The 11,588-nt window shown below is 33.3% G+C and overlaps 1 pseudogene; it reads left to right on the top strand.

Moving 5' to 3' along the window:
• The first annotated feature begins 2,749 nt into the window (after window positions 1–2,749).
• On the top strand, window positions 2,750–10,640 carry LOC143056146 (aplysianin-A-like; annotated as a pseudogene).
• Window positions 10,641–11,588: the final 948 nt, after the last annotated feature.

Here is an 11,588-nt window from a genome sequence, read left to right as displayed (position 1 = left end):
TCTTGACCTGATAAACATTTTTATCCCATGTCAGATTTCCTCAAAATGCTTTGGTTTTTGAGTTATAAGCCAAAAACTGCATTTTACCCCTATGTTCTATTTTTAGCGGTGGCGGCCATCTTGGTTGGTTGACCAGGTCACGCCACACATTTTTTAAACTAGAAACCCCAAAGATGATTGTGGCCAAGTTTGGATTAATTTGGCCCAGTAGTTTCAGAGGAGAAGATTTTTGTAAAAGATTACTTTAATTTACGAAAAATGGTTAAAAATTGACTATAAAGGGCAATAACTCCTAAACGGGTCAACTGACCATTTGGTCATGTTGACTTATTTGTAGATCTTACTTTGTTGAACATTATTGCTGTTTACAGTTTATCTCTATCTATAATAATATTCAAGATAATAACCAAAAACAGCAAAATTTCCTCAAAATTACCAATTCAGGGGCAGCAACCCAACAACCGATTGACCGATTCATCTGAAAATTTCAGGGCAGATAGATCTTGACCTGATAAACATTTTTACCCCATGTCAGATTTGCTCTAAATGCTTTGGTTTTTGAGTTATAAGCCAAAAACTGCATTTTACCCCTATGTTCTATTTTTAGCCGTGGCGGCCATCTTGGTTGGTTGACCGGGTCACGTCACACATTTTTTAAACTAGATACCCCAATGATGATTGTGGCCAAGTTTGGTTTGATTTGGCCCAGTAGTTTCAGAGGAGAAGATTTTTGTAAAAGTTAACGACGACGGACGACGACGGACGACGACGGACGACGGACGACGACGACGGACGCCGGACGCCAAGTGATGAGAAAAGCTCACTTGGCCCTTCGGGCCAGGTGAGCTAAAAATGGTTAAAATTGACTATAAAGGGCAATAACTCCTAAAGGGGTCAACTGACCATTTCGGTCATGTTGACTTATTTGTAAATCTTACTTTGCTGAACATTTTTGCTGTTTTTAGTTTATCTCTATCTATAATAATATTCAAGATAATAACCAAAAAAGTAAAATTTCCATAAAATTACCAATTCAGGGGCAGCAACCCAACAACGGGTTGTCCGATTCATCTGAAAATTTCAGGGCAGATAGATTTTGACCTGATGAACGATTTAACACCCAGATTTGCTGTAAATGCTTTGGTTTTTGAGTTAAAAGCCAAAAACCGCATTTTACCCCTATGTTCTATTTTTAGCCCTGGTGGCCATCTTGGTTGGTTGACCGGGTCACCGGACACATTTTTTAAACTAGATACCCCAATGATGATTGTGGCCAAGTTTGGTTAAATTTGGCCCAGTAGTTTCAGAGGAGAAGATTTTTGTAAAAGCTAACGACGGACGACGACGACGACGACGGACGACGACGACGACGACGGACGACGAACGACGGACGCCAAGTGATGAGAAAAGCTCACTTGGCCCTTTGGGCCAGGTGAGCTAAAAAGGTTATATACAATATTTTCTATATAACGAAATGCTTGTACCAAGGCAGAATTGTGACAGTGATTTTCCATTCGTTAGATGTGTTTGAGCTTTTGATTTTACCATTTTATAAAGGACTTTCCGTTTTTGAACTCCACATGGAGTTCGAATTTTTGTTATTTTACTTTTTACTACAATATAAAAAAGAAGATATGGTATGATTGCCAACGAGACAACTGTCCACAAGAAACCAAAATGACACAGACATTAACAACTATAGGTCACCGTACAGCCTTCAACAATGAGCAAAGCCGATACCGCATAGTCAGCTATAAAAGGCCCCGATAAGACAATGTAAAAGAATTCAAACGAGAAACTAACGGCCTTATTTACATTTAAAAAATGAACGAAAAAAAAAAATATGTAACCCATAAACAAACGACAACCATTGAATTACAGGCTCCTGACTTGGGACAGGCACATACATAAATAATGTGGCCGGGTAAAACATGTTAGTGGGACCCCAACCCTCCCCTAACCTGGGACAGTGGTATAACAGTACAACATAAGAACGAACTATATAAATCAGTTGAAATAGGCTTAACTCATCAGATACCTAGATAACCGCAACAATTAAGGGTTGTATAAAAACATATGGTCAAACCTGTCCGTAAATTATTTCGTGAAATCAATCATTTAGGTGTCTCTCAAAATATATGTTGCGTAGTATGTGCAATTATTAATTTAGTCACGTCGTTTGTAAATGTGTTCAGTTGTTATGTTCGTATCATTGATTTGTGTGTTTTAGTTGTCATTTTAGTGGACTATTGAAGAATTGTAACAGTGTAACTGATAGTGAACTTAAACTTGAACTTTAACATTAACCATAGGCGGATCCAGGGGGGGGGGGCCTGGGGGCCCGGGCCCCCCTTTCGTGGGAAAAATTTGGTTGATTATATAGGGAATCACTGAAGTATGACTGGAAAGGGCCCCCCTTAGGTCAGTCAGCTCCCCCCACCCCCCCTTAGGAAAAGTTCTGGACCCGCCACTGTTAACAATTGAACTTTCCTTTGAGGCAGATTTTAAATTACTCAAAAATTAGTTACAAACAAATTGCGTACTGATATTTGATGCAATGAGCATTAATTATTCAAAGTGAAACTGTTTTGAAGAGAAAAATGAATGATAAAAAATACACGTATAAACAAGCTGATCTAAAATCTATAAAAGTTTTAATTTCTAGACGATTCAGATACTAGCATAATGTATATAGATACAGTTTGTCTTTTGTTGGATCACGACTATATGGTAACACATAAGGCTATGTATGTATGTTGGTTTTGATTGTGCTGTTTTGGTGTTACTTCATTGTCATTTAAAAGACATTTGGAACTTGACTGGTAATGCTACATTCATCTGTTTAAAAATGTGTGTTCAAAGTTCTTTTATGTATGTTTCTAGTGAAAGGAGGATTGTACAAACCATTCATACCGATACGGAAAATAATTCTTTCATGAAAACCTAGGAGTAAAATTAAAGGGGAATGGACACCGAGAGAATAGTGTCGGAAAAGCGAAAGAAGATATATGAAAAAGGACAAATAATCCTTTCGCTTTCCCCTTATTCATTTGTATCATAATTCACAAATGTCCTAGAAAAACGAAGAGAATATTGATATATGGCGTTCAATCCATATTATAAAAATAACTATTGATAATATATAGAGTCAGTTTTTTCAGGGACACGCTCATCTGCTTCACACGACACCTTAAAAATATTTAATCTTAAAATAACATACATGATTATTCTTCACACAGAAAGTTGTATCCTGGAACTAGTACACACATTCTAATGGTTATATTTCAAATTGAGCCAATCAAGTAAAATAAAGATGTCATATTCGAAGGTTACTAAACTCAGTATTTTCTGATATATATATTTCTTAAGCGAGGTCATGTGAATATGTAGCTATAATAGGAGCCGGTATAGCTGGAACATACGCTGGATGGAGACTCAGAAACTTAAATAAGCAAATTACTGTGTATGAATGCTCTAACAGAGTAGGGGGAAGATGTTACACGATGAAATTTCCAGATATTCATGACATTAATGTTGAGCTCGGCGCTATGCTATATGTAAGTATAAAACAGATATTACGGTGAATTTTGAAGAAAAAAATCATATTCATAAACTAAAATTATAATTCTAAATTTCACCTTCTTTATGTTCGGAAAGAACAATTCAATTTTTTTTCTAATAGATCTTCGGTATATGTTTTCCCGAGACAACATTTTCTTATATCTTGCCAAAATAAAAATTTTCAAATATATAATAAAAAGGATGGGTCACCTTGCTATTTTTCGTTAGTCGTTGAAAATTTATTAGAGATTATCTAATTAAATATTGAAATTTAGTTATCAAATCAATGTATGGCTATGATTGAAACTGACCTAACTACTTGTTTTATGTATATTTCCAGCACACAAATTACTGTATGATACCATACGAGAACAAGGAATTCCTGTCCAAAAATTCGTTTTAGGTGGTGTAGCATCAGGAGATACTACTGTACGCGTATGTGGAGCACATCTACGATGCAAATATTAAGCGGGCACAAGTACTCCTTACAAACTACTTCCTAATGAACGAAAACCACTTAGTCAACTTAAATGGTACATTTTACATGGTTGATTTCGATTACCAGATCTGTATCCCTGAATAAGTTTAAACTATCAAATGTAATCATAAACAGTTGAAATAGATCACTTGTCCGACCATTGCAGGAAATCTGTCATAGATTTGAAAACTAGAAATTCGCCATAGATTAGAAAACTTAAAGAAATGCCATAGATTAGAAAACTTAAAAAAATGCCATAGATTAGAAAACTGAAAGAAATGCCATAGATTAGGAAACTAAACAGTTGCCATAGATAAGGAATCTTAAATATCTGCCATAGATTGGGATGGCATGACGACATATTTACCATAGATTAGAAATTTGTCATAGATCTGGAACCCACCATAGATTTGAGTCCTATATATATATATATATATATGACATGAATTATCATTGATATGGTCATATGTATAAATTAACTGTTACAACACTTTTGAATTTTTGAAATATTAAGGCTCTTTTACCTCAGGAATAGATTACATAAGCTGTATTTTTTTGGAATTTTGGTACTCAATGCTTTTCAACTTTCGTACTTTCGTACTTTATTTAGCCTTTTTAACCTTTTTTGGATTCGAGCGACACCGATGAGTCTTTTGTAGACGAAACGCGCGTCTGCCGTAAATACAAAATTTAATCCTCGTATCTGTGATGAGTTTATTTGGTAGCTTTAATAAAAGCTCACGAATAATTCGGCCCAAGACAATAACAATCAAAGCCAAGGAGTAAACAAAGACTCACAAAACAAAAGGACATTTACATCAACAGTTATAAATGATAAATAAGAGACAACACGAACTCCACTTAAAACCGGGAGTGAAATCAGGTGCTCTGGAAGGGTAAGCATTTCCTGCACCGTATACGGCACCCTTCGTGTTATTTCTTTGTTCATTTCGGTAATAATGGAAGGTTAATTATTATGACTGAGGAAGAATATCAGATTTGATTTCTGACACACTTTTGTCATAATGGCCAATCAGCTCATGATGGCAACCGTAAAATTTCTTGATTGATGATCTTAATTTGAAATTATATCATGCCAAAGCAATATAATAATTATACTGATTTATGGATAAATGATACCTTCAGAGATTCGTAGTACCCCATCATAAAAGTAATTCAATAATACTTTATAATTTTTATATAAAACTTTGATGATAAAAAAGTTGGTTATTTCTTTATCAAAATCTGTTGTTATATTAAAGTAAGGGAAATGTTTAAGAATTATACCGACGTACTAACGACTGCTGTCCCTGAATATGCTAAATGATTTCAAATTAAAGATGTTGATGGACTACAAATGTACAAGCAGAGGTAATATCTAATGTTGTTTTATTCGATTCAATTATTCAAAATTAATGCGTGTTTGGTGGTGAATAAAACAAAATGTCTGAAATATATAATTCAAAAGTGACAAAATCAAAGGAATTTAAGCATCAATTTAATGAATTAAGAATGTTAGATAAAGAATAATAAAAAAAAAATCTGACTAAAAAGGATCTATAGTATATACGTCAGTCAAATAGCAGCTTAACCACAGAACCAACGTCAAGACATATATACACAAAGATCAGCAAACAATATTTAACAATTATCCCATATATAATTATGATATGTAACATCATTCTGTGTAATATCAAATAGTATTGGTAATAGATAAATACTATGTTCGCAATTGTGTGGACTCATGGCGAGTTAGAGTGTGACAAATTTTAAAGATGACGATATATTGTTGACAACTGTGATTTCTCCTTTTGATGTATTGTGAGGTCTTATTCTCACCTATTTCAACTTCCGTTAGAAAATATATTAATAGAGCAAATACATAGAGTAAAAATGTATAGGACCAAGAATAAACGCCTATTTAAATATATTTCTCAAAGATCTTGACCTTTTTTGTTTTTAGTCTTAAAACAGTCAGTTGATGGGGATGTGAATTGTGATGGCTCCCACCTTGACTGGCAGATGGAATCATCGGCATTTCACTTGAATTAATATATAAGAGAAGAAGAACTAATTTCTGCCAAAAAAGGTTTCATCTACTCTTTGTTCGGGTTATTGTCTCTTTGACACATTCCCCATTTCCATTCTCTATTTTGTTTGTAATTGAAGAGAAAATAAAATCTAACTGTCTTAGGGACTTTCCGTTTTGAATTTTCGTCGGTATTTATGTGATTTTACTTTTTATACTCCATCTAATGATCTCAATTTATAATATTAGAATCGTAAATGTTTTTGACGAAAGGAAATATCATTGATTTAAAAAGCTTTCATAAGTATACCAGTATGTCAGAGAAAAAACCCGGACCGGAATTGAGACGTGAATAACAGTCGAACACACGTGCGTGAAAAATATTATTAGAATGCATTTCATTTTTTTGTTCTATTTTTTGTAGTGTCAATTCGTTGTACCATAAATTCCTTAGTTCAGAAGCACAGAATTATATCAGAGACACAGATTCTTTCTTAAATTTAGGTGTAAGTGCATCGGCAAAGGTTATTACATCGCCTCCGTCTCATTAAAAGGATGAAGTTTTAACAGTGACAACAGGATTTGGTTCTATACCTGAAAAGCTACTTGAAGAGTTCCTTCGGGCGAGTCGAAGGTGAGTTCAAAATGAGGGAGATGATAGCAACGTCAAATTAAAACCGACGAAATCATGATCAAATATAAAAAGCAAAGAAACGATAACTGTCCGAAAATCACCACACATAAAACTAACGAATGAGCAATACGAACACAAATAAAATGATAAGGTGGATAAGATGAACTATCATATTTCTCCACAGTGGCAAACAGATCCTGCTTCACTCATGGCACTCGTTCAAATCTTATATGTAGAAGTTAAGCAACATCTTGGCTGATTCCCTTATTAGTTATAACTCTATACTGTAAATTTCTCCTTCACACATCGTTATTTATCACGTATGCATTTGTCAGTTTAGCTGTAGATAAAACATTGTGTTTGGAAAATACCGTAAATTTAAGTAAAACATAGCGTGAATAACACAATAATGACTGATGCATGTCTTCTTGTAATTTCAATGCAACGACCAAGTGTAAAACTGAGCGATTGCAGATATTTCATTTTCATTTTATTAAATTGATGAAACTTATAACTTCGCATAGTGAAACGATGCAAAAGGAAGACAATAGCCAACAAAGAAAAAATATAAATTTAAAATTAATTGCAATTGAACTGAATTAAACAAAAAATCTGTTATATATTTTAACAACAGGCACAGTATTAAGCTGAATTACCACTTAAAAGCAATTAAGAAAATGAGAAATGGTTATGTACAATTTATACTTCGAACGTACGATTACCAGAAATGGACGGACAACCATTATAAAGGTAATTGATTTTTTTTTAAATAAGATATACATCAAATATTATTTAAATACATAGTGGAAAAATTATATAATTAGTTATCAACGGTACGAGGATAATAATTTAATACGCCAAACGCGCGTTTCGTCTCTATAAGACTCATCAGTGATGCTCAGATCAAAATAGTCATAAAGCCAAACAAGTACAAAGTTTAAAAAGAGAATTAAGGACCAACAATTCCCAAAAAGATGTGCCAAATACGGCCAAAGTGATCTATTCCTGAAATAAGAAAATCTACAGTTTTATTGAAAAATTTTGTAACAAGAAATTTATCGAAATGACCATATAATTGATATTCGTGTCAACATCGAAGTGCTGACTACTGGGCTGGTGAAATCTGTCAACCAGCAATGGCATCTTATAAACCAAAATTAATTTACATAAACTCATTATATTGTGACAAATCTGGACTGATTATTGTTATTATTCAACATATTATTTATTGTATATTACATATATTTATTTGAATATTGCCGGGTGGTCAACTTCTCGGGTGTGCTGAAATGCATTGACTTTCATACTCATGATTTAAACTATTTGTACTTTGCAAGCGACAAGGGTCAGTTTTATATGTATATCTTGGTAATGTTTACCTATGAAATACTTTGATTATCCCGTCATATAGTGATTTATTTTGACAAATATTGTCGTGAGATTCAACTTGTTTACATCTGCCATGACACCGTTCTGTACTTTCACTTTGCGATCTCATATTATTATTTGTTTAAGTTAACATTTTATCAATGCAGATAAATTGCGTATTTATTATGTTTGTGCCTCCCTTTTCATTAACATTGTCTTTATTTATGATAGAACAGGGTTTTCATTGATCTCATTTAAGCATTATATCTAATGCGTAAGGTTATGTAAATTACACCCAAGTTCATACGCCGTATCGAGAAAGGAATTTACTGTCCGTTTAAATATAGCATTATATAGAAATGTCCTTTTAGTTTTATTTGCTTTTAAATATAATTCGGACAAGAAGGACAAAAAGAGGACAACTCAATAACGAGTCTTTATTTAATAATAACGAAATCTGATTGTCTTCTTGAACGTTTCAAGTCAAAAGACGTAAGAAACGTTGCTTTTGATTGGACGATTAGATGTTTACTCTAACGTCATAGTAAGTGCCAAAAGACAAAAATAGGAGCCTGTAGAACAACATGTCATTCTGAATCAATCTCTTGAACCTTCAACTACCTTTTATATTGACCACCCGATGTATTGCTTTATCTGTTGAATGATGAATGTGTATTTGATGTTTATTATATGGAAAGAAGAAGTCAAAATACTACTAAAATAAATATCATTGTTATGTTTATTACAAATCTGTTTCTCCACAATGCCGTTTATTCCACTCCTCCTGAATGATGAGTTAAACAGTTTTATAGTAACCCTAGGTTTGTTACAATATATAAAAATGTGTACGCAAGACGCGATCACATTGTCATAGACCAAGGGTGCATTTCTTTCTAACACACACGATGCAAACAGCTAAGCTCGCGCATGTTTTGATCATTTGATTCCAACATACGTTTGTAAAGTTTACATAAACTTTGACAAACTATGCGCTAAGGCCGCATTTCTTTCTAACCAAAATTTTGTAAACGTTGTGTCGCGTTTGTTGTTGTACTTAACGCTACAAAAGTAGAAAAAAATACATTGCTTTATCGACCCTGTTTGAACTTTCAATAATGCATGCACATGTTGTTGGTGAACAGACTTTTTACAAACGTAGAAACAAATACTTCGTTTAATAAGGTTGAAGTTAGAAACAAATGAACCGTTTTTACGAACAAACGACAAGCGACAAATTGCAGACGCATTTGTAGCGTTTGCATAGTTTGTCAAAGTTTATGTAAACTTTGCAAACGTATGTTAGAAACAAATGATCAACACATGTGCGCGCTTAGCAGTTTGCGTCGTTTGTGTTAGAAAGAAATACACCCTAATTAAAAAGCTTCTACAGTTTGTCGTTCATCTTTTGTTAGAACAAAAGCTTCTACAGTTTGTCGTCCATCTTTTGTTAGAACAAAAGCTTCTACAGTTTGTCGTCCATCTTTTGTTAGAACAAAAGCTTCTACAGTTTGTCGTTCATCTTTTGTTAGAACAAACGCTACCATTGTTTCTAACTTCACCCTGATTAAACGATGTATTTATTTTTTCGTTTGTAAAAAATCTGTTTACCAACAACATGTGCATGCATTATCGAAAGTTCAAACAGGGTCAGTAAACAGTGATTAAGCGATGTGTTTTTTTCTATATTTGTAGCGTTTAGAAAAAAAACGCCACACAACGTTTAAAAAGTTTTGGTTAGAAATAAATGCACTCTATGTTAAAGTAGCATATTTCATACCCTTAATAAAACCAAAGGTATATGGTGAAATGTATACGTACGAAACTTTTACGATCAGATCTGCTCAAGAAACCACCTGTATTAAGCGAAAACAAATGTAATGTTACCAAAATTTATGGTCCGGATGTTATGAATTTCATATAGTTTGCACCTGTATTAACCGTGACTAATTTTCACGAGGAGGGCAGATACAGAACCCCTGCCATTGGTTGATTATACATACAACATTCTTGTTTTCATAACAAAGCATATAAAACAATATGCAAACACATTCAAGAGAAATTCTCCGGTTTACCCCAAATATTCTATATCAGATACCCCTTTAAAGCAAACTTACGACTAGGGTACATCAAAAGCTAATCCTTCAAAGTCCATACTACTACCCATGTATACCGATAGTGATATGCAATACTGGAACGAAATAATTGAAAGGGAACATGGTGATATAGACAATACGGATACGGTCTTCTCGGTTGGAAAAGAAATTGTCAAAGTTACAAACAGATGTTTGTCTGCCATATATCGACTTCCACTTTCAGACATACCACCACCAATAAATGGAATTATCAGTTATTGGCAGAATTATCCATATGGTGGCAGCTATGGATGCCAGGATATATATGGCCGGAAGTTGAAAAAACAGATGACAAAACCGTCAAAGAATGATGATGTGTTTGTAGCTGTAAACGCATTCAGTTCTCGTTTTTCGTTCTCTAACTCAACATTACAAGTAGTGGAGCTCGTTATGCCATATTTTGGTTTAAAATGTAGAGCTATTACATTATTTCTATAGTATGTGCTTTTTCCTTTTCATGCCTTTGCATTTAAGAAATAAAACCTGTTCGTCATAACTGTGTTGCTATGAATTCTTTTTATCTGAAATGATGAACCAAATATGTAAACTAAATTACTTGCACTAAAAGATCTATAACTGCTTAAATTGCACCCACAATGTTCTTTTGTACCAATTTTTTTTAACGATTTAAGCAATTTATGTGATCAAATTTGCACTTTTAAAGTAGATTGATTAAATGCTGATTGCTTAGTGTCAAGTGGGAAATAGTTCATGCCAGGACGATACTTTTTGCAGAATTGAATTTTTGAAATGTTAAGTAAATATGACAAAATGGCGGTCAGATCACTAACTGATTAGTCGTACATACTTGATGGTTCGAATATATTAAATATCTTACCGCAAATGAATGCTTAATATGATATCCTACTCATCATTTTGAAAATATTTATTTCTTGGGAATTGTACTAACAACGTTTTGTCGCATTTGGTTCAGACGAACATTCTTTGATAACAGCTTCCTTTTTTATAATTTTCTTTGTACACAGCTTCTTTTTTGTTATTGTCTATGTTATCAACTTCTTTCTTTGTATTTTTTTTGTACAAAACTTCTTTCTATTGTTACTTTCTTTGTACACAGCTTCTTTCTTTTGTCATTTTCTTTGTACACAGCTTCTTTCTTTTGTTTTTTCTTTGTACACACTTCTCTCTATTGTAACTTTCTTTGTACACAGCTAATTGCTTATGTTATTAATCGTCTGGATTATTATACATGTATCAAAAATGCCAATTGAAAAAAATACATTGCATCCATAATTTTCGAAGTGAAGATTATTTCTACTTACGCATTTAAAATTGATTACCAATTTCCTTTCATTAGAAGTGATCTTTTATTATAAGGAGCATGTAGAGGTAACAAAAGAACAAACGCCTATAATATTTTTTATA

This window comes from Mytilus galloprovincialis, chromosome 13 (assembly GCF_965363235.1).
Source record: "Mytilus galloprovincialis chromosome 13, xbMytGall1.hap1.1, whole genome shotgun sequence".
NCBI lineage: Eukaryota > Metazoa > Mollusca > Bivalvia > Mytilida > Mytilidae > Mytilus > Mytilus galloprovincialis.
Note: the sequence above shows the minus strand (reverse complement) of the source record. Positions and strands in the feature narration are given on the sequence as shown.